General features: G+C 33.7%; 1 protein-coding gene across 2 annotated transcripts in view; it reads left to right on the top strand.

Moving 5' to 3' along the window:
* The window catches only part of SAMD8 (sterile alpha motif domain containing 8), a 46,771-nt gene that overhangs the window by 2,787 nt on the left and 20,262 nt on the right, over nucleotides 1-23,722 (top strand). The gene's annotated exons all lie outside the window — the stretch shown is intronic.

Raw genomic sequence — 23,722 nt, 5'->3', positions numbered from 1 at the left:
GCGTCAGGGTCCGGTCGGGGGTCTCGTGGGCTCTCCCCTCCCCGAACCTTAAAGAGCTTGTCAGAGACTGAGAAGAGCCTCTGGGTGGCCCTTCCCTCTTAGCGGGCTCCGCTTCTTTGAAGGACCCTGTGCATCCTCACTTTGGACCCTCCGGGCCCCCTCCGTGTGAGAAGAGAACCCCAGGCCGGGGCTGACCCCGAGAACTTGGGGTGGAGTGCCTGCAGTCACAAAGACCCGTCTCCCGGAGTTCCCCATCTGTCCCAGTACACTCCTGGCTGGTTGACCCTGCACAAGTCACTTAGCTCTGTTTGCCTCAGTTTCCTCATGTGTAAAAGGTGCTGGAGGCAAAAATGGCAAAGACACTCGGGTGTCCTTGCCTAGAAAACCCCAGATTGGGTCACCAAGTGTAGGACAGAACCAAAAATGACTTTTTTAAAAAAGGAAACTTTTAAGTTCCCTGCTAACAAAGACAGGTGGGCATCTTGAAATGTTTTTTATAGAAGGCAGCATAACAAAATATTGCACATGGGGCAAGAAAAAAATTAAGGGAGACACTATAGTAAGAAATGAATATTCTTTCATAAGTTTTCTACCTGTAAAATGTCAGTGTTTCATTCAGCCTTTTATTTTAAAGGTCAAAAATCATGTGCTTCTACAGAACTATGTTACTCTTATTATGTGCAATATTGATTATCTTAATGTAATCCATATGTTGAGCACATTCTGCCCAAAACTAAAATAGTTTATTGATTTAGAGGAATTCTTAAATACTAAGAAACTATGATATAGCAAAGTTGATAATTCTATAAATAACCTAGTTGGTGGGTAGACACCCTATAGATATGTCTTTGGATACGCAGATCAGTTAGCCAACAACCATTTTACAAAAGACTGAATTGATTCAGTATTTTATCTTAGGTTGTCAAAAGACTTGATTTTTACTTATGGAACTAATAAGGAAAATCTTTAGTTGTAAAGAGTGTCAGTATAAGAACCTTCTATTTAGGTTGCATGTTGATGTTAAAGAGAGCTCTGTTAAGTATCTGGTACATTGCTGTAAGTCTTATTAAATTGGATTCCAGGTTTGATTTTAAAGTGCCCAATAAGCATTACTTAGAATTTCAGAACATGCATTTGGTGATTGTGATGATTTAAATATCATTTATTTTGAGCTTGACCTTTGATATTCTGGAGCTCAGTTTTTTAAAAAGATTTTCTCCTGAGCCTTTCCTCTCAACTCCTAATTTTTCATGTGAAAGGTAAATTGTACATGCTTAGTCAAATGTCTTCTTAATTGCTTAGAATCCTTATAACGTTTTATCACAAATTTTATTTAATAGAAACAATTATGAGTTCAATTTAAATCCATTTGTAGTCTTTTATGAAGAAATTACATATTATCTTGAGATGTTTGGAGTGTTCAGGAGATCTAGTATGTCTGGCGTAAGGGCTTTCCAGGTCTTTTTTTGGACTGCTTTGGTGTTCATCAGATTCTCCCAGCTGTTACCTGTGGCTTCAAGAAGCTGTACATGTGCAATGACTATACCCCAATCAAAAAATTGGACTATTAAGGGTGGTAACTGAGAATCCTGAAACCTGTCAGTGAGTTGATGGGGAGATGTCTGCCTCAGGCATGTGAAGGCTTCCCAGGAGGAAATGAGCGGATGAGAACAGTTTGTTCCTGTGGCCACGGGGAGAAGCAGGCTCAATGGAGAGTTAAAAGGTTGGCCAGCCACTGAAGACACCAAGGTCATTCATTTCATCCCAGGCCACTGGACTTCTGTGACACAAAAGCTAGAGAGACGGATGACTTAGCGCAACTCTGCCTCACTGCTCTGCCTCACTTGGTCAGTTCATGTAGGAATCAAGCATCACACTCATGATGTAACAGATCCTCTGAAAATGGAAGGATAAACAACATTGCAAAGCCCTGTGCTAACACAGTTAAGGATACAAAAAAAAGCAAAAGACAATTCCTGTACTGGAGTTCACAATCTTATGGGAAAGACAACATGCAAATAAATATAAACAAGTTATATACAAATGAAGGAGGAAATAATAGACAGAGAGAAGACATTACAATTAAGAAGGATCTGGAAAGTAGGTAGAATAGAAAGTAGGATTTTAGCTGAGGTTTAAAGCAAGCCTGGAGGCGTCATTGACATTAATATATCAGTATACCTAATTATCCAACTCCTTTTATTTAATATTGCCAGATTTCAGAGTCATTAAGTTGTAGTGGAAGTAAGCTTTATGGGTAGATTAATAAAGGCTAATATTTAACACAAAAGACCTTTTAAGCTTTTACATTGTGACTGGATAGAAATCCTCAATACTTCTCAAAATATAGTTGATATAGATGATAATTTTCTATAGAATTTTTCAGGGATAGGAATCTTGACCACTTTTTTTTTTTTTTTTTTTTTTTTAAAGAGATGCTTGATCTGGGATATTACGATGCAATTTCTTTTTAGTCTTAAGAGAAGTCACACATTAACAAAGTCAAAGTTTCTAAGTTTCTCTTCTTAGTTGTTTTCTTCAAGCCTGAACTGGGGTAATAGTTTGATGTTGATAACTACAGAAAGATTTGTAATCTAGTTCATCTTCCTCATATGTATTTAACCACTTTGAATTTGCTTCTAAAATATATTTAGTTTCTATAGTTTTAATGTCTTCTTTGATGTTGATTTACAGTTGTGAATATATAAATGCAAGTTAATATTATACTAAAGCATTGTATCAAGAATTCTTATGAAATTTTTGAAAGGAGCTATGGGAATCACTTTGGTAGAGGATTAATTAAGCAAGATGTTTAAATTCCTTTTTTTTTTTTTAATTTTTATTTAATGATTACTTTATATTGACAACATTATCCCTTGCACTCGTTTCTTTTCCGATTTTTTTTTTCCCCTCCCTCCCTCCACCCCCTCCCCTAGATGGCAAGCAGTCCTTTATATGTTGGATATGTTGCAGTATATCCTAGATACAATATATGTTTGCAGAACCGAACAGTTCTCTTGTTGCATAGGGAGAATTGGATTCAGAAGGTATAAATAACCCGGGAAGAAAAACAAAAATGCAGATAGTTCACATTCGTTTCCCAGTGTTCTTTCTTTGGGTGAAGATGTTTAAATTCCTTTAGTACATTGAAGTATTAAATAATCATTTTAGCTTGTCTCCAAAATAATTGATTTTTAAAAATAGTTAAAACTATTTTTTCTTCTTCCCACACATCCATTATTGCTTGTAAATAAGATTATTCTCTTTGCTAAATTTTTGTCATTTTTTTGATTGAATACAGTTTTTTGTTCTTTGAAAACTTTGGGTTTTTTTTTTTTTTTTAACTTTGCTTCTCTCTAAGGATATGATGTAACATGTTAAGGGGTAACAGTAGGACAAGAACATAAATAGCCACTTGACCAGAGATTTCAGCATGACTGATTTCTTATTTTGTTAAAAGCTCTGTGACTCTCCTGACCTTGAGAGATCAGGAAGTTAATTTAAAATATGAAAAATGTAGGTCAGGCATCTATGGACAAAGCATTTCTGAATATATATAACCTTAGTTTCTACCTAATCTTTATATTTAATGGTTTGGTGGATGGATCTATGATAGGTTGGTAATATATATTGATCTCCCCATTAATCTCTTTCTCTAACTCTTGACCCTATTCTTAGATACCTCTTTGCTAACATGCCTCTGGGCTTTTAGATCTACTTGGTGTATTTTGAAAGTAACTTTTCTTCTTCCTAACTACTAGGATATGAATGAGTTCATAATTTACAGTTGAAAGTGTCCATATTAATTGTAGCCATGAAAAATTCACTTTGGGGCATATTTGGGGCAATATAGGAGGAACTTAAATTCTAGCTAAGAAGACTACATATTAAAAATTACTAGGGGGACTTTGTTATATAGCAGTTTCCATTGACAGGGACCCCAAAATCAATATCTTAGCAGGTTCCCAATATAATATTTGTCTTATGTTATAAATTCCACTCACATAATAGCTTTGAGTTGTAGTTTAGAATTTGCAGGATTCACTTTAGAATGTTTTGAGAGACCGTTTTTCTGCTCATTTGTATATTTTTTACAGTTAAAAAAATTCCTTAGGTGGGAGTGAGAAATGAAAGCTGTGGATTCTGTTGATTTAGAATCTTCCGGTGCACTTACATTATTGAAAAATCTACGCTCTTTTAAAAAAAAACATCTTTTCTCTATGGCTACTTTAAGATTTAGAAAAACCTTCGAGTCATCTAAATAGGTCTTGTCATTGAAATTTAATTAAATCCATATCAGTTTCATTAATAATAGTATTGGCAAGGCAAAGATTGCCAGAACTATCCATTAAATCTGGATCCAAGTCTACTATAGCATTTTCACAGTACCATAATAGGATTTGCCATTTTGAGTCAGCTTTTCATTCACCATTAAGTCTTGTTGGATCGCTGGTTGTAGCATTTTTAAGAATAATGATTTCATTGATCAATATATCTAACCTCCAGTCTTTAGATGTTAATTTAATGGTTTGAATACTTGATGATTGAATATCTTAATCCCATTTAGTATTTTAGGAACAAGTAGATGGCTAACTCTTCAAGGATGGAGAATTATGTTCAGAATTCTGCTAATCTTCTGTTCCTTCTTTAATTGTTTTTGTTTTTTTCCTGGCAGTTTTTATATAGTAAATATAAACCATGCTTTTGAGTTCAGTAAAAAAGTAAAGTGTCTATTTTGAGAATGGTCATAAAAACAAAAGAATGATACCTAAAAAAACACACAATGCTTAGTTTATAGGAAAGATTTACCCATTGTAATTTGAGAGTTCTTAACCTGGTGGGGTTTGTAAAGTAAAAAAAAAAAAAATTATAGCTGTATTTCAATATAATTGGTTTCCTTTGTAATAGTGCATGTCTTGTTTTATGCATTTAAAAATATGAGACTGAGAAGTCTTTAGGCTTCACCAGGCTGATAAAGGAGAATTCTGCCCATGATACAAAAAAAAGCTTTAGAACCCTTACTCTGATTTGAAGAATGATGTGAAGAAAAAAAGGCTAGATACACCCATGAGTAAGCTAAACTATACTCATGATAGGTCAGCAAACCAACTGTAAATAATTTAGATTAATCCCTTGACATTACTATCAGTACCCTACAATGTAGTTCAGACTTTTTGTTCCCAGAACTGTGTGTTATCCTTTATTTCATTTATTTGTAAACTGGTAGAATTAATTGCCTACTTTAATTCCTTGTTCAGTGAATTTATTCAATGAAGACTTAAAAAATTAGGTAATTTCCAAAATCTGCTGAAGTATACTATAAGCTTATGATTTCTTCCTAGGAAAATAGTAACCTAATTAATTTTTACATAATTTTTCTTTTTATTGAGTTTTGTATGTATACCATATAAGCACGGTATACTACCTAGGAACCAGAGTTCCTAGGAATTTTTTTCTAGGACATTATTACTTTCTCACTATATAGATATTAATGAATCATATTTTAGATGATTTTAGAAAAGTTTCTGGAAATAGACAGTAATTTGTTGAATTTAATCCTGAACATAAATAAAATAATCTTAGGTGACAGGGCTTGGTAGAAAAAGAACATGAGAGTCAAGAGCCCTAGATTTATCAGTGCAAGTCTCTTAACCCCATAACCCTTCTGTTCCTTAGTTTCCTTATCTGTTAAATGAAAGTATTGGAATAGAGTCCTTTTCTGTCCTTTAATTCATTTGTGTGTGTGTGTGTGTGTGTGTGTGTGTGTTTTTCTCTTATGCACTAAAATGCAAGGATTAAAAAACTTGTTGCAGATGGGTATGCTATGTAATGAAAATAATTTTGAGTGTCTGTAAGGATTTTATAGTCTTTATGTCTGTGAAATATGGAATATTACTGGAATAGCTGCTTCACTGTAATTATGTCCTCTGCCTTATAAGACTGCCTAATGATGTACTAAGAATCATTTTGCTCTCTCTCATGTGGTTGGTCTAATTAACTAAAATGGGAATTTGTATTTTAGTTATTAGTATCTTAGCTGTCACTTTAAATACTTTTGCAACTTGTCACAAAATTATTTGATTTTTTTCCTCTCCCTCACCTCGTATCTAGTTATTATTAGCCAAAATGGCTAATAATATAGTCCAGTCCTCCTCTTTACCTTATTTTGGACTTTTCTTACCTATTATCTAGATATTTCATAGTAGCTTTCTAATTATTGTCTTCTCTTTGGTGGGTAGTTAATCTTCCCAAATTCTCCAGCTATCCATTTTTCTGGACAAAAAAACCTCCAGTGGGTTCCTCGTTGTCAATTAAATAAAACTCGGACTCCTTAGGCTACTTTTTGTGGTACACTCTGCAACATGGTTTTTAACATAACCTTTCCAGCTTCTCATATATCCTAGGTGTCAGAAAAACTAGATTACTCATCCTGAATTATCCAATATTTTTCCCCACCTCCAGCATCATTTCTTGTGCCTTCTCTATTTTCATCTCCTTCCAGTCTGGGCCTCTTGAAATACTGAAGATGTGAAACTTCATGCATATAGGAAGCATATCTTAGCTGAATGTTGGTCTCCATTCTAGCATATGTGGCTTTTCTCATAATACATACTTAATAAATGGTGAATTGAAATGGCAATGAAGACTTGAAGGGCAGGCTTCAATGTTATCTCCTCCATGATATTCCCAAACTATCCCTAGTTGGTAGTGATCTCTACTTGGACTCCTCCTAAATACTTCACATTTCTTAGAAAATCCAATACACTTAATTAGCATTATCTTTGTGTCTTTCTCCCTATAAAACGTATGGCATTTCTTGGTTTACAAAGTACTTCCTTTATAATAACCCGATCAAGTGGTAGTATTTTTTTTTTTGGTGAGGAAATTGAAACTCAGAGTTGATTTATTGAGTCATAGGAAATAGCCGAGCTAGGATTTCAACCCAAACCTTGTGACTTCTAAGTCCTAGGAGATAAGGGTCCACCCATCTTACTTATTTTTTTATCCCTACTTGGCCTTGCAAGGAATAGATGCTGAGTAAATGTTATGTAATTGATAGTCCTTAAGTAGTTGGCCTTTGAGCTATCAACTACCAATTTAAGTTAACCATTTTGCTGATAATAAGATAATAATTGTAATTTGCCTAAGACAGTTCCTGGTTCTTAGTAGGTGCTTAATAAATGCCTTTAACCTTCTACCTTTTGTTTTATTTTGTGATGATGGATGATCTGTTTATGTTATCTATTAAAATATAGGGTTTTTTTCCCTCTTAAATTAGAATCTGGCTAAAATTTGCTAAGTCTTTCCTATAGAAAACACATTTTCAAACTCTGTTTATAACTAATGTTTAGCTTTCTGCATATGAGATAAGAAGTACCAGGAGGGTGAGATATGGTCCCTATCTTCATGAAGTTCACAGTCTTCAGGATTTCAAGTAGTCTAGATTGGAAGGAGAATAAATAGAGAAGGCCCTCCCAGTACTAGAAACAATGTTGGAGGTGGGAAAAATCAGAATTACTGTAATATTATTGTGGTATGTATTTAGTTTATATTGTTTAGATTTTCTTTCTTTTGAAAGATGTTATGTTCCTGTTGGAAAGATTATGCAAGAATCTTAAATGGTTAATATTTGTAATATTTAAAAATATCTTTTAAGAACCTTTCAAGAATATTTTTTATTAACTAGGGATTAGTTAATAACTAGTCAATTTGTTTCAATAATAAAAAATTTTTAAACAAATTTGCAAACCCATATGAACTTTTAAAATCTTCAGCTCTAAAATTACTTGATTTTACTGGCTGCCTCAGTAAATTTTAAATAATTTAATTGTAGTAATTTTGAATAGACACTGCCACCATTTGCTTGCATGGACATTGTGGTAAATAGTATATAAAAGATAGTGGACTTAGGTCAGGAGATTTGGATTTGTCTGTGTAACAATTAAACAAGTCATTTAACAAAAATAACACATTTCTTTTGCTTCTTAAGATTTGTAGAGTGGCTTTATTACAACCATACCTGTGAGGTATAGATAGAACAAATATCATGTTGAAAGAAGTTACACACTAAGTAGATCCTAGAAGTAGGATTCAAAGGCACATTATACCCTGATTCCCAATATGGTGTTTCTGTTCCCAAACTTTTTAACTTTCTGGTCTCCATCTTTCTCATGTAAAGTAAAGGTTTTAGAAACTTTCTAAAGTATCTTCTAGCTCCTACAACTCAAACTACTGTGCCATTTGCAGTGCCTGGTTCCCTTTATTCTCTGTGTGATAGTGATCTGTATTCCAGCAACTGGCACTAACCAGGGATGGACACTCTGTTCATATTGCCATTGAGGAAGGGGATTTTTGAGAAGCACTATTGCCTGTTGATGGAAAGAAAAAAATACGGACTGTAGGGAGAGGATTTAAATTTCTTTCCAGGAATTTGGATTAACATTGAACATAGTTACCTGCTGTAGTTGGAGCCTAAATGATCAACAATGACAGGAATGAACCTAGGAGCCAGACAAACCTAGCTGGGTGGAAAAGATAAGGAAGTCCAATAAACTAGATCCAACCAGAGAGTTTGGTAACTTTCCAGAAATGTCAGGAAGACTGAAAATCAGGGGTTAGACTTTTTCAGGTAGGAATTTTCTGTGTTCTTATTGTCTTTTCATTTATTTGATCTAACATTGATCCCCAAAATATGAATTAATGATAATTTTAGTGGGAGATGAACAAATTTGTTATAGCAGGAATAATAGTTTTTTGTGATGACTGCGTATTTAAAATCAGCCAGAGTCAGGAATTCAGGTTAAGGGAAAAATCTTCAATCTTTATTGAAGTGAAGAGGTGAAAAAGGATTGCGATAGCAATATGGGCAGCTGCGACAGGAAGCCAGCTAGCAGAAGGGGATTGGAGATGAAAGGTCATCTCGATAACAATGCGAGCAGCTGTGTCAAGACGCCAGCCAGCAGTCTCTCCTTCCACTTCCCTTTCCACTCCCTTGCCTCCACCCACCAAAAACGTCATTTCCTATACAACACAGCAGGACTTGCACAAAGAGTGGGCAGGGGCCATTCTTTCTCCAAGTATATATATATATTAATAGAATATGGTCCAATTACTATTTAGCCTCACGTATTTGGGACCTCAGTGCATCAACTCAAGCCTCAGCCCATTACAGTTTTTCATTTTCTGGGTATCATATTTTGGTGTTAGTAGTTTCTCATAATACACCAGTAGTTGTCAGTTGGTGGTGTCAGTTAATAGTTAATAAATATTAAGTGCCTACTAGGTGTCAAGGACTGTGCTGAATGCTGGGAATACAAATAAAGATTAAAGACAATCCCTTGCCCTTTAGGATTTCACAGTTTGAGGGAGATGCAAACAACTATGAACAAATGAGCTTTATACAGGTTAAATTGGAAATAATCTGTAGAAAGAAAGCACTAGAATTAAGGGAGCTATAAAAAGACTTGCTTTAGAAGGTGGGATTTTAGTTAGAACTTGAAGGAAGCCACAAGACAGAGATGTGTCCAGTCATTGGAGGACAGCCAGTGACAGTGCCCTTTTTTTAAATGTTATGAATTTATATCTCATTCCTTATTCTGATTAATAATTACCTCTCCAGATATACATTATTTTAGGAAGAAACCTCCCCTTTCCCCCAGCACTCTTTCTTCAGTCCTTGTTCTCTCATCTTAACAGTCTTATAACCACCCTGATATATCCTTTACCCAGCCCTCTAGTACTACTGGCACTAAGACCTAATTAGCTCTGTTGTCTTCCTTCCCTAAGTGGAGTTATTTCTATTTCTCCAGTCTCAATTATTTTTATGGACCCAAGTACTCTTCCTTAGTCACCTGCATGGTCTCTTATTAGAATATAAGCTCTTTGGAGTAAGAACTATTTTTTGCTTTTGTGTTCCCAACTCTTAGCAATAGTGCTTGACATAATAAGTTTTTAATTAATGCTTTTTCATTCTTTATTTTGAAAAATAAGGTTATTAAATTGTCTTCCTAGTTAGCTTGGGCTACAGTAACAGTCTGTTGCAGTGACTAAGGTATCTCCTTCAGAAATTCTGAAAACCACTTACTAGATTCCTTTTTATCCTTTCTTCATCTTTGAAATTGCAAATTACTTCTGGTGAACAATCCTTGACAGTAATTTAATTGTTTCTATGTACTTGGGTAAAATACTTGCAGTATTTGAAAGATTTTATGTATGAGGGGAAGTGAGGAGAAGTGTTCATTAAAAAGAAATATTATGAAAGATAGATTATTATTGATCAGGATTTTGTCAGCTACTTATAAAAAGGAAGATCTAGAATAGAAACTAAATCCTAGTAGGACACTACTTAAAATTCTAAGCTCTCCAGTCTCATTTTACTTGGGGAACTGTATAAATATGATAGAATAACTGGATTTTCATAGTTCTTAAGGAATCCTTGATTTGTAAAGTTAAGATCTCTAAAAATATTTCTGGTAAAATTCTACATGAGAAGTTCTTGCCAGCACAAATCCAAGTGTAATCATATACTGTATTATGTTGAGTCAATCAGCTTTGTGTGACTTTTCAATAATAAAGCAAACAAATCTGGAACTTTCTATAATGATTTGTCGATGAAATTTTATAGTTTGATGTGTCTGGATTTTGTGTTAGACTTTTAAAAAAACACAAAAAAACATACTTTAAGTATTGACTTTTAGCAAGAAATCATTGAAAGAGTGATTTATTTCTACATTATTTTTGGCAGAAGAGAGTGCTCTCAATTGTTTTAACATTGGTTGGTGATTTGTTGGATTAGTTCAGAATACTTAGATATGTACTTTATTTGCATAAATCAAATTCTAATTTTTATGATAAAATAATGTAAATTGTACAGCTTTTTCATGTAAAAGTACTATCAACTTAATATTCATGAAAGTATTGATCAAACTGAACAAAAGAACAACATTCAAATTGTTCTCTCTACAATCTAGACAGAATACTATCTTATGCAATTATCTTTTTTTTAGCTTTTACTTTTCAATATACTCTTAGTTTTATATCCCCTTCTTATCACTTATGTATACTTCTAGATGCCTTCATCAGAAAACTGCCAGTGTCCCTCTTGTTTAAATGTATAATGAAATATTTTAATACTTAAGAAGTACTTGATTGAGAGAAATAATAATAGCTTTTTATTTTTCAAAATACATGCAAAAAAGATAATTATTACCATTCACCCTTGCAAAATCTTAGGTTCCAAATTTTTCTCCCTTCTTCTTCCTTTCCCTAGATAGCCAATATAGGTTTTTTAAACATATGTAATTGTCTTAAACAGAAATATGTAGCTTTTTAAGGTAGAATTCAATGTGGAATTAAAATGTATAGCAATATTAGATTTAATAGAAAAGAAAGGAGAAAATTGTATTCAGTTTAACTTGTTATAGGAAATTTTAACAGAATACAATTATCCCATCCAAATTGAAACTGATCCAGAATGTGATTTTATAAAAAGTCAGGAATCTGTTAAAATTACTTGGTCTTAGTTTTAAAATAAATCAAGAAACAGGCCAGATAAAGAAAAACAAGAAACAATTCATCTATTGAACTTAATAAACTGTAAACCCAAGAACATAAATTACTTGTGGAAAGAGTCCTTATTTAATATGAATTGCTGGGAAAAGTAGAAACTAGTTGAGAAGAAATTAGAATTAGGCTAGTACCTTACACTATAATCTACTTTAACCTCAAAATAGAAATGAGATCTGAATATTAAAGATCAAACTATAAACAAATTAGAGGAGAATCAAATGATGTTTTACAAGTAGGGAGTTATTTCTTAACCAAGCAAGGGATAGAGATGATCACAAAAAATAAATTTTTTCCATGTGAAATTGAAAAGCATTTACATAAAATCATTGGAGCTAGAATAATTCTATATCTTTTCCTTATTTCTAGCAAATTGGTAAAGATGCTAAAAAGTAGAAATGAGAAACTGAAGGAAGACGACTGTTACAGTAATAAATGCTCAGTTTCATTCAGGAAAACAGTTTATAATTTCAGTAAGAAAAGTCTAACATGTCCATACCCCAAATATCCTTTTGATGGCCATATCCAGAAAAGTTAAAGGTATAAACAAGGGTCTTCCTATACATTAAATAGTTATAGAAGTCCTTATGATAAATAAGAATTATTTGATATATGAATGTAACAAGGCACCTAAGGGTGATATCCTGTTTGGAGTTAGAAAAAACCCGAGTTCAAATTCAGTCTCAGCTATTTAAAAGCTTTGTGACACAGAACAAGTCATTTTACCAACTGCCTCAGTTTCTTCTATAAGATAAAGATAATAATAGCACCCTTCCAGAGTTGTTGTAAAAATAAAATGAGATATTGATGAAGCATTTTGCAAACATTAAAGAGCTATATAAAAGTTAACTACTATTGTTATTATCTAGATAAATGAGAGAAATAACAAAACACATATTAAATGTTTACCATTGTGTGCCCAGGTACTAATCTGAGCCCTGGGATACAGATTTAAACAAGTAAAATAGTGCTTTTGTCCAAGGGGCTTATCTTCACTAGAGGAAGACAACACATAAAGGGAAGCCAGAAATTACAATTTGTGTATGTGCAAGTTTTGGACGAGGCAGTTTTGTGATGGGAAAGCCTGGGACCCTGCCCCAAGAAATGATGTGGGCAAGCAGTCAGCAGTGAAGGAACTAGAAAGAAAAGCATCCTGGGGCTTGTGTATGAACTGATGCAGTGAAAAAAGCAGGGCTCAGAGAACCACCTAAGAATTACAAGAACATTGTGCCTTTCTTAGCATTTGCAGGGACCCTGCTTAGGCAAGTCATCTCTTAGAGCTGTATGGACCAGGCCTGGGATCTATCTAATGGTGGAGTTTTTCAAGTCTTGTGTTCTCCAGACAGCAGCTCAATATAAAGAAAGGGGGGAAGTTAACTATAAACATTTTAAAGAATGAATAAGGTGTAACTGCTGACATGATTAAAATGGCCAAAAGAGGAGACGATACAATGTATATATTCCTCTGTTCTTTGCAGAAATTGGGAAGTATGGCTGGAGAACACTGAACATACTCACAGACTTGTTTTTGGGATTTGTCTAAAGTTATATGCTGTGTTAAGAAATGGGCTTTAAATCATCAATATTTTTATCTCTGAAAGATTACTAAATCTCAGCCTTCCCTGGATACTGAATCACTTTTGACTCATAAATAGTATTGCCCCTCTTAGTCATTCATGTCTAAGTCACTACTGATAGTAACTAGATGAAGTATCATTTGGCTAATGTGTCAGTGTTGAAAAGGTGCATACTAGACAGTTCCGGAAACATTAAAAAAAAAAAGGGCTAAGATGATTTCTTGAGAGTTTACTACCTTTCTTGTAAGTATAGTCTGATTACTTTTGATATTTCCATTAAGCTTGGATCATTTCTCTGTTGATAGGATAGAAAACAACAGAATTATTCACAGAAATCAAGATAAAATATGTATTCTGGAATAGAATAAGAATTCTTTGTAGATAGTTTCTTATACAGCTATGTCAAATAAATAAAGAAAATCAAAGTTTTAATAATAAGATTTTTATGCTCATCAGATTTCTTCCTCTTTTCAAATATGAAAATAACCTAATTGAACATTTTATTTCTTTAGTTTTTAGGGGTTTAGATGGTTGGTTAATCATAATTGCATTGGATTATTTAAAGGAAAAAAGTTGTACTAGCAGAGAACTGACATTTTGAGAAATTGAATGTTAATTGATCAAAAATTTCTAGTTAAAATGTCATAAAAAGAACTATTATCCTGTTTTCACATAGTACGAAAGAGTTGTTATCATCTATTTGTGCTTTTCTCTTGTACTTGGAACTATGAGTACACTACTATCTGCTGACAACTGACTGTTTAGGTGCTGACTGTTCTCTTTTCTTAACAATAGTATTGACCTTTGATACTTATTAGCTTTTGGTTGCCATCTAATTTGGGGAGAAAGACATTTTTAAGTAATCTCAAGTGAGAGAAATATGTCTACTAATACCAATACCAAGTGTTGTCATAATTATAACAATTGGTTCCAAAATTTAGCTTCTTTAATGATATCATGAAGTGTCTATTAGTGTTTCATACATATTTGTACACAAATGTCATCTGTGCTTTCTACCAATAATCTATTTATTAAGGTTCCTTCTTTGTAATATGACATCTATTCTCTGGGGAATCTATTTGGTTCTGAACATTCGATGTAATATGCCTAGTCATGTTTTTCTAAATCAAAAATTGGGACTTGTGATCTAACAAAGGAAATTCTTTGGCAAAGACTTTTTAGAAAGTACACTTTGTTTTCCTGACTATAGTGAAAAATTCAGGATATATTACCATTATAAATAACTAAGTAGAGGACAGGTGATGTATTCCTGTTTTACACATTAAAAACCAACAGAAAATTAGCATAAAAGTGTGCTGCAAGTTGTTACAGGACTAGGAATATTTAGCATCCAGACCAGGAATATTTAGCATCCAGAACTTTTTTTTTTTTTTTTTACTTTCTGTTGGATCTTAACTTATGAAAACATGTGTCTCTTGATAACTTAGCCCATAGAATCAATAACTATGGATTAAGTTCATTGTTTAGTTACATGGTTTAAAGGATTATGAGATATTCACAGTTTATATAATTTCTCTGAGATTTCTATTTTTTTCAAAGTAAAATATTGATAAACATTTTACACAGGTATGTATAAACTTTGTTTTTTAAATTGTGCTAAGATCTTTAAAATAATTCCCACTTTTATTCTGTGTCAAAGTAGTAGGACAGAAATTTTTTTTTAATCTTGAAAACATTTATCTATTCTATCTCTTTATTGAGAAGAAAAAATGTTCTTTTTACGTTTCTTTATTTTTGAAAGTGTAATCATTGGAACTGTCAAAGGCTTAAGTGGGCTGTATTGCTTTTGAATGGAGTAAATGAAAGGTTAAATTAAAGGAATACTTAGTTTCTTGCCACTAACTGGAATGACAAGGAGAGCAAATTAGTACTTATCTTTACCTCTGTGCAGCTGCCTTTTCCTTCCCTACCCTTTTCACTCTTAAAATCACTACTACTAAAACTAGTTTTATCTCCAGGATCTTTAACTGTATAATAATTCCTTCTGAACCTTTTCAGTGTCCCTCTGCTTCTGGTCACCTTCATTGGGATAATCTACTTAACTTTATAGTCAGCTATTTCAGCAATGTACTGTCCTTAACCCTTGTCCTATCTATTTTTGAGCTGCCTAGTAGTACTGCTGCTGCAGAAAGGCATGAAACTTTCCTGAGTCCACTGCAAGTTTGTTCTACCTAACCTCCTCTAGGCTCTTACCGATTAAGAGATACTTTTTATTCCTCTCTGATTGCTACTCTAATCTTGTTCTCTACAGTGCTCTTCTAAACCTCCTAAATACTATAAATTGACTTCTAACCATTTATTTTTCCCTTTAACCTTCCTAAGATTGATGCCATGTATCTATGAAGTCTCTTTTCTCACTACCTCTGCTGCTGTCCAGCCCTTTTCCTTTGCTTCCAATTTCAGAATATAACATGACAAATATAATAATGTACTATTTATCATAAGTGCCACTTTTCTAATTATATTGTCTTAAACATTCTCTGTGAAAAAGATAAGATAATGATAAATGTTGGAGGGGATATGGGAAACTGGGACACTAATGTCCCAGTTGTTGGTTGAATTGTGAACTGATCCAGCCATTCTGGAGAATAATTTGGAAGTATGTTTATAACTATGCATATTTCAATTACCACTACTAGGTCTGTATCCCAAAAGAGATAAAAATCAAAAAGGAAAAGAATCTGTATGTAAAAAAAAATTTTATAGAAGTTTTTTCTGTTGTCAAAGAATTGGAAGTTGAGGGGATGCCCATCAGTTGGGGAATGGCCAAACAAAATGTGTTATATGATTGTAATGAAATACTATTATGCCATAAGAAAGGATGAGCAGGCTGATTTCAGAAAAACTTGGAAACATTTATATGAACTGATGCTGAATAAAGTAAGCAGAACCAAGAAAACACCGTAACAGCAAGATTGTATCATGATCAACTATGATAATCAGCTTTTTTTAGCAATACAGTGATCCAAGATAATTCCAAAAGACTTGAGATGAAAAGTGTCAACTGCATTCAGAGGGAGAACCATGGAGACTAAATGTGATGTGAAGCATACAGTTTTCACTTTTCATTTTTTGTTTTTTCTTGTATTATTTTCCCTTTTCTGATTTTTCTTTCACAATATGATAAATATGGAAATAGATTTAAAATGATTGTACATGGGGGCAGCTAGGTGGTGCAGTGGATAGAGCACCAGCCTTGAAGTCAGGAGGACCTGAGTTCAAATCTGGCCTCAGACACTTAACATTTTCTAGCTGTGTGGCCCTGATCAAGTCACTTAACTTTAATTGCCTCAGCAAAAAAAAAAAAAAAAAAAATTTTTATTGTGCATGTATAACCTGTATCAGATTGCTTGTTGTCTTGGAGGGGGAAGTAAGGAAGAGAGGAAGAAAACATTTACAACTCAGAATCTTATGAAAATGAATGTTGAGAACCATCTTTAAATATAATTGGAAAAATAAAATACTATTAGAAAAACAAATAAATTAAATAAACATTCCCTGTGTACAAAGCAGTTAATATTATGATAAGCCACTCAGAAGCATTTTTGTTGTCCACTAGGGAAATCAGTATTTAAGAATTTTCTACCACTGACCCCCAAAGTAGATAATATATAAACAGAAAGTTGAAGGTTGACTGCTCTTCACTTTTAGACTTGTACTTTTAAGTAGTTATATCCAGCCAATTTCCTGTCAAAATGAAGACATATACTCTAGTGTTGCTTCTATAAAACCTTCTTCAGCCATTCCATGTCTGTCTTCTCATTAGGAGTATAAGTTTTACAGGACCTCCTCTGTACCCTCAATACTTGAGTTCATATACCCTCAGTACAATTCTGAGTCTGTGTGTAAGTCCAGTAAATACTTGCTAAATTAAATGTAGGGAAATAGAAAATTTTCCCCAAATATTTACTTAGGTGTATACTAAATGAATTATTTCAATTCTGGATCCCTAATGTAATTTGTTCTGTTCATGAGCTGTTCATTAACAAAAATACAAATAAACTAATTTGGAAAAATTGTTTAGGGAGGAGGAGGATGTAGAGGAGGAAGAGAAATTTGTGAACTTATTAGTTGTGAACTGGTTGCTTCTGTGACATAAAATGCAATCCTTAGATCTTAGAATGATCTAATTATAAGACATGTTCTCACCTGAAACATCATAATGGCCAACTACAAGATGAGTCATGTTTTCAGGGTATAGGAGTAGTAAGCTCAAAGGAGGTTTCTGGGTGCTTTGTCATAGCTTTAAGCAATCAGGAAACACTTGAGGTTTTTTGTTAGTAGTGCTTTAGTGGAAACAAAAACTAGTGAATCAAGTCAGAACAAAAATATTTGAAAGAGTAAATGTTATTTGGTGAAAATGCAAGAAAAAAATTGGGCAAACTAACCTGGAGAACTGCCTTAATAATGCCGTAAAAGAATGGGAGTGACTTTTGTAACACATTGGTGGTAAGCTCTTTCTGTATTAGAAGAAAGATGGCTAAATAAGGGAGAAAATGAAAGATGAAATTGCACCTTTATATATACATATCTACATACTACTATGCCCTTTGAAGCATGTGCTTCTTATTCTTAAGTCTGAAATAACCAAGTCATTGTTCATGAGGAGAGAAGTTTTGAGAAGGGCAAAATTTGTATGTGACATTCTCAGTGTGCTTAAAGTAAGCTAGTTATTAATATGTTCCTTCACTTTCCTTAGCAACAAAATAGATTACATGGTTTAGATCTCAGCTTGGAAAATATTGAAAACTAAATGGAGAATTACAAATGGATATAACAGTCTCTTGGAACAGAAAAAAGTTTGTGATGAAACCATTAAGCCTTGTAAACTAAAATAATATTTTGAATCTTACTGAACAAAAATGTAAATTAGTACAAGTATGGCCATGAAGAAATCCTACTACCTGCACCCATGAGATAGTAATGTCCTATCTAATCAAAGAGGATGAGGTCTAAGTTTTTCCACCCCCAAAATCTCAATGTATGTTAGAATTCCTTAAAGACACTATTCACTAACTTTTCACTAGACTGGTTGAAGTTTTTAATTTTATCCCTAAGAATTGGAATTATGCTATGGATGTATACACTGAAAAAAGATGGTTGTTGGGCAAAGCCAAAATAGACAAATAAAGGCAGGGACTTTCCTGCACTCGCCCAATTTTCTCTCCAATAATCTTTAAAAAGAAAAGCAAACACCTCAAAACAAATTGTGAAGCAGCTAAACCAATAAAAGGACAAGGTGAACAATTTTCCAGCCTAAGACAACTGAGAAGGTCAGCAGGAAAAGTCTGTTCCATTGAAATGAGAGTAAAGGTGCAGTCCAGCATAGGCTGTGTCCTGGCAAACTAGCTGGAGGCCTTCGGGAGCAGCTGAATTGGCGATGGCAGCTTTTAGAGCTGTCAACTCATAGGGTAAGGGGGACCAGTGACAGACAATTGATCAGGAGGAGATTAGTGCCTTGGCTGGCACTAAAACAACTCTTTTGCGTTGGCCATACACAGTTCCGGATTGTAATCTGAAGGCAAGTAGGAGCACTAGTTGGAGCAGGGAGCTTGACCATAGTTCCAGGGCAGAAAAGAGTGCTTGTAGTCAGAATACAGACCTGGAAAACAGTGACCACACTCTCCTTCAATCATAGTGCACTGGAAGAAGTACATTGAAAATAACAATATGAAAAACTTGAAACTTGGGACAGTGTCACCTCTGGAGCAGAGCCCAACTTTAACATAAAGTTAAAACTCAGGAAATAGGCTGAAAAAATGAGCAAACAACAAAAAAGAACTAGATCATAGAAATTTACTATGGGTGACAGAAAAGCAAAACACAAACTCAGAAGAAGAAAAAGTCAAAACTGTGACATGCAAAGCCTTAAAAAAGTGTGAACCATTCCCTAGGTGAGTGGGGATTCAGAAATCCCAACCTTCCTTCCCAGTGTAATTCCTGTTTCAGTTCTTGTTCTTAAAAGAAAAAATTTGACCTTTTCCAATAGTTTTGTTTTTTAGAATCACATTTTAATGAGTTCTACCCTAATCTTTTGGACTACCCACATACTAATGACCAATTCTATTTTTTAAGTTGTACATTATTTTCTGTTTGGCCAATTTTACTTTTTAAGTTCTTTTTTTCAATGGATTTTTCTGCTTCATTTATATAATAAAGAGGGAAATACATAACCACCCACACCCACATACATATGCACATATACATATATATACCAAGAAAAGTATAGCACTCCAAAATTAGTAAATGTTAGGATTAAACAAGATTAAGTAATAGTTAAGGAAAACTAAAGCAGAAGAGTTAACAGGAATATATAGAAACCAAAGAACAATGATCAAGAGGAGAATTTATTGGAAAGAAAATTGCTAGTAATGATTTCAGACAATCAAAATTTAAAAAGATGCAATCGAGAAAAATATTATATGAGCCTTACTACTATTGTTTTAGATGTATATGTTTATTTGTGTGTATAAATCCATGTTTATTGTTATTTATCCATGTTTAAGAGTAGCCTACTTTGAGGAGGGTGGGGGATGAGGAAAAGGGAAAAAAAGAAAAAGTTTACTGCAGAGAACAAAAGAAAACCTACAAAGAAGCAAAGAAAAGGGCAGTTATGAATACAATGTTTTCTATTATATTTCCATTTCCTTGAAATGGAAGTTTATTGCTACATATTTTGAATCCTCCCTCATGTTCTGCTGGGCACATGACAATGTTTTTTTTCCCGTCTCTTTTTCTGTTTTTTTATTTGTTTTGTATTTAAATTTTAAATAAATAGATTAAAAATTATTTTTTAAAAAAAGTAGAATTGCTACTTTAAAACTAGAATTGAGCACTTGGAAACTAATGATTCCATGAGAAATTAAGAAACAAGAAAGCAAACTCAAAAAGCATATAAAACTAGAAGAAAATGTGAAATAGCTCATTGGAAAAACAATTGATCTGAAAAACAGGTACAGGGGAAAGAGTTTTAAGAATTTTAGTACTATGTGAAAGCTCTGATCAAGAAAGAACCCAAACATCATTTTTTAAGAGATTATCAAGATGGTCAAAGGATATGAACAGACAGTTTTCAGGCAAAAAAAAAAAATTAAAGCCATATGCAAAAATGCTCTAACTCACTTTGATTAGAGAAATGCAAATTAAGATAACTCCCATAGTGTGCTACTTCACACCACTCAGATTGGCTACAAAATAGCTCTCAAACTCTGCATCCCTTTGATCCATCAGTGTCTCTACTGGACCTGTATCCCAAAAATATCATAAAAAAGGGAAAAGGACTCACATGTGCAAAAATATTTGTGGCAGCCTTTTTTGTAGTGGCAAGGAACTGGAAACTGAGTGGAGGCCCATCAGTTGGAGAATGGCTGAATAAGTTATGGTATATGAATGTTATGGAATATATTATTCTATAAGAAACAATCATCAGGATGATTTCAGAACGGCCTGGAGAGAGTTATGTGAACTGATGGTGAGTGAGTAGATCCAGGAGAACATGGTACACAATAAAAAGATTGTGTGATGATCAACATGTGGAGAGAGAGCCAATTGCATGCAGAGTGAGGACTGAATGTGGATCACAACATAGTATTTTCACTTTTTGTTGTTGTTGTTTCCTTGCTTGTTTTCTTATTTTTTCCCTTTTTGATCAGATTTTTCTTGTGTAGCATAAATGTGGAAATAATGTTTAGGAGAATTGCATGTATTTAAACCTCTATTGGATTGTTTGCTGGTTAGGGAAGGGAAGGGAGGGAGGAAAATTTGAACATAAGTTTTGCAAGGAGGGGATGTTGAAAAAACTCTTGCATGTATTTTGAAAAATAAAAGGCTATTTTAAAAAGTTATCAAGCCTTGATATTCTAGAATATATTTAGTAGGTATAAAAGAAATTAAAAGAATCGATCTATCTGTTGAAAGAGGTCTCAAAATGAAAACTCCTGAGGAATATTATAGCCAAATTCCATAACCCCAAAATCACAGAAAACTTTGCATGCAAGTCGCCAGAAAGACTTAAAAGTATTGTGGAGCCACAGTCGGGATAAATTAAGATTTAGCAATGTCTACATTAAAGGATTGGAGAGTTTGGAATATAATATTCCAGAGGGCAAAGGAGTTAGGATTACAACCAAGAATCACCTATTTATCCAACAAAACTGAGTATGATCCTTCAAGACAAAAACATGAATATTTATTGAATTAGAAAATTTTCGAACATTCCTGATGAAAGGACTGAATAGAAAATTTGCCTTTCAAATCTAAGACTCAAGAAAAGCATAAAAAAGGGGGCACTGGCCCTGAGTTCAAATTTGGCCTCAGATATTTAACACCATAGTAGCTGTGTGACCCTGGGCAAAGGCTTCCAGAGACTCCCTGCCTTGTATGGGAGAAAAAGGCGGGGAGTCAATAAATAGTCTCTGCCTCAAAACTGAAGGGTAAATATCCCCCCTAACTTTTAGTTAACAGCTAAGTGCCTTGACATTTGGCTTCAATTTATTACCCTGGTAAAAAGATATATCTAGTCTCTGTCTTTGAATTATTGTCTTGCAAAAAAAAAAAAAGAAAGAAAAAAAGAAAACAGAAAAGCATAAAAATCATGAAAAGTTAAATTATTAGGGATTCAGTAAGGTTAAATAAACTGTTTCCATTCCTACATGGGGAGGTTGGGAGGAGGTGGGGATAAGCAATCCATGGAGGATATGGGAGTGAATTGACTATGATGGAACAATATCCCCCCCAAAAAAAAAAAAAAATTGAGATGAGAAAGAGGGAAAAAGGGAAGGATGAGGTAGAATGAGGTAAATTATCTCAGATAAAAGAGGCATAAAAAAGTTTAGTGAAGGGGAAGATGGAAGTGCTGATGGGCAGTGCCTGAATCCTACTCTCATTGACTCAGAGGAAATTATATGCACACACATTTGAGTATAAAAATCTAGAACTACAAGAAAAGGGAAGGAAAAGGGAAAGTAATGGGGTGAGGGAGCTGATAGGAGAGTGGATTTGGGAAAGCAGTAATCTGAAGCACTTGAGTTGGAACAAGGAAAAAGGAGAGAGGGAATGGGAGGAGAGAAGTATAAACAGGGAAAAAGGAGAGAGGGAAATAGATAGTAATCATAACTATGAATGTGAATGGGATTAACTCATCCATGGGTAGTAGGGTAGATTAAATGATTTAGAGAAAGCAGTGACACCACAAGCAAATTAGGGGAACATAAAATATTTTACCTGTCAGATCAATGAATAAGGGAAGAATTTATGACGAAACAAGAGCGAATATTACAGGATATAAATTGAATCATTTTTATGTTAAATTTAAAGGATGTTTTTGTTTGTTTTTGCACAGTCAGTGCAGCCAAAATTAGGAGAAAGCAGGATATTGTGGAAAGAATTTTACAACGGCAAATATCAATAAGGCCTCATTTCTCAAAGATTTAGAGGTATGTCATTCTCCAATTGCCAAATGGTCAAAGGATATAAACACAGTTTTCAAAGGAAGAAATCAAAACTATCTATATATTCATATGAAAAAAATGTCCTACATCACTATTGACTAAAGAAATGCAAATTAAAACAACTCAAAATGAAACACATCAATTAGATTGGATAAAATGATAAGGAAAATGACAAATGCTGATGGAGATGGGAAAATTAGGACACTGATCATTGTTGGTGGAATTATAAACTGATAATTATTCTGGAGATCAATCTGGAACTGTCTCCAAAGGGTTATAAAACGATCCAGCAACATTACTAAGTCTGTATCCCCAAAAGATTTTTTTAAATAAAAGTATATTAATATACTTGTGTATATTTTATACTAGCTCTTTTTATATTTTTTGTTGAAAATTGAGATGTCCATCAATTCAGGAACACCTGAACAAATTGTGACATATGATTGTGATGGACTATAACTGCTATAAGAAATGAACAGGGTGCTTTCAGAAAAACTTAGAAAGATTTACATGAACTGAAGTGAAGTGAGCAGAATCAAGGAGAACAATTTACACAGTAATAGCAGTATCCTATGATAATCAGATGTGAATGACTTAGCTATTCTTAGCAAGACAGTGATCTAAGACAAATTTTGAAGAACTTGTGATGAAAAATGCTATTTATTTCCAGAGAAAGAACTGATATTATCTGAATATAGATGGAAGCTAAATCTGTGTTTTGTGACTAATATGAAAACTGAATATAATATATCAAATTTCTTGCCTCTTCATTGGTGAGAACTAAAAACCTTTTCACACACACCCCTTAGAGAGAAAAGTGGAAGGATTTTCACGAGCTAAGGATTAATTGTGATAAAAATAAACATAGCTTCTCTTGTCTCTGAATTTGGGGAACTAGCAACAATACTAGCTTTAGGAGAGAGAAGATTTACTACATATAAATGAGTCTTAATTACAATGTGGACTAGATGGCCTGTGAGGTCCCTTCCCAAGTCAAATTTATACACACACACACACACACACACACACACATGTGTTGTGGCGGGGACATGCATCTGCATGCACTTTATGCCTTTGCCTTTCAGGCTATGATCAATGAATTACTGTGAA

This window comes from Antechinus flavipes, chromosome 2 (assembly GCF_016432865.1).
Source record: "Antechinus flavipes isolate AdamAnt ecotype Samford, QLD, Australia chromosome 2, AdamAnt_v2, whole genome shotgun sequence".
NCBI classification, from domain to species: domain Eukaryota; kingdom Metazoa; phylum Chordata; class Mammalia; order Dasyuromorphia; family Dasyuridae; genus Antechinus; species Antechinus flavipes.
The sequence above is the reverse complement of the archived record's forward strand: the minus strand, read 5'-3'. Positions and strand labels throughout refer to the sequence as shown.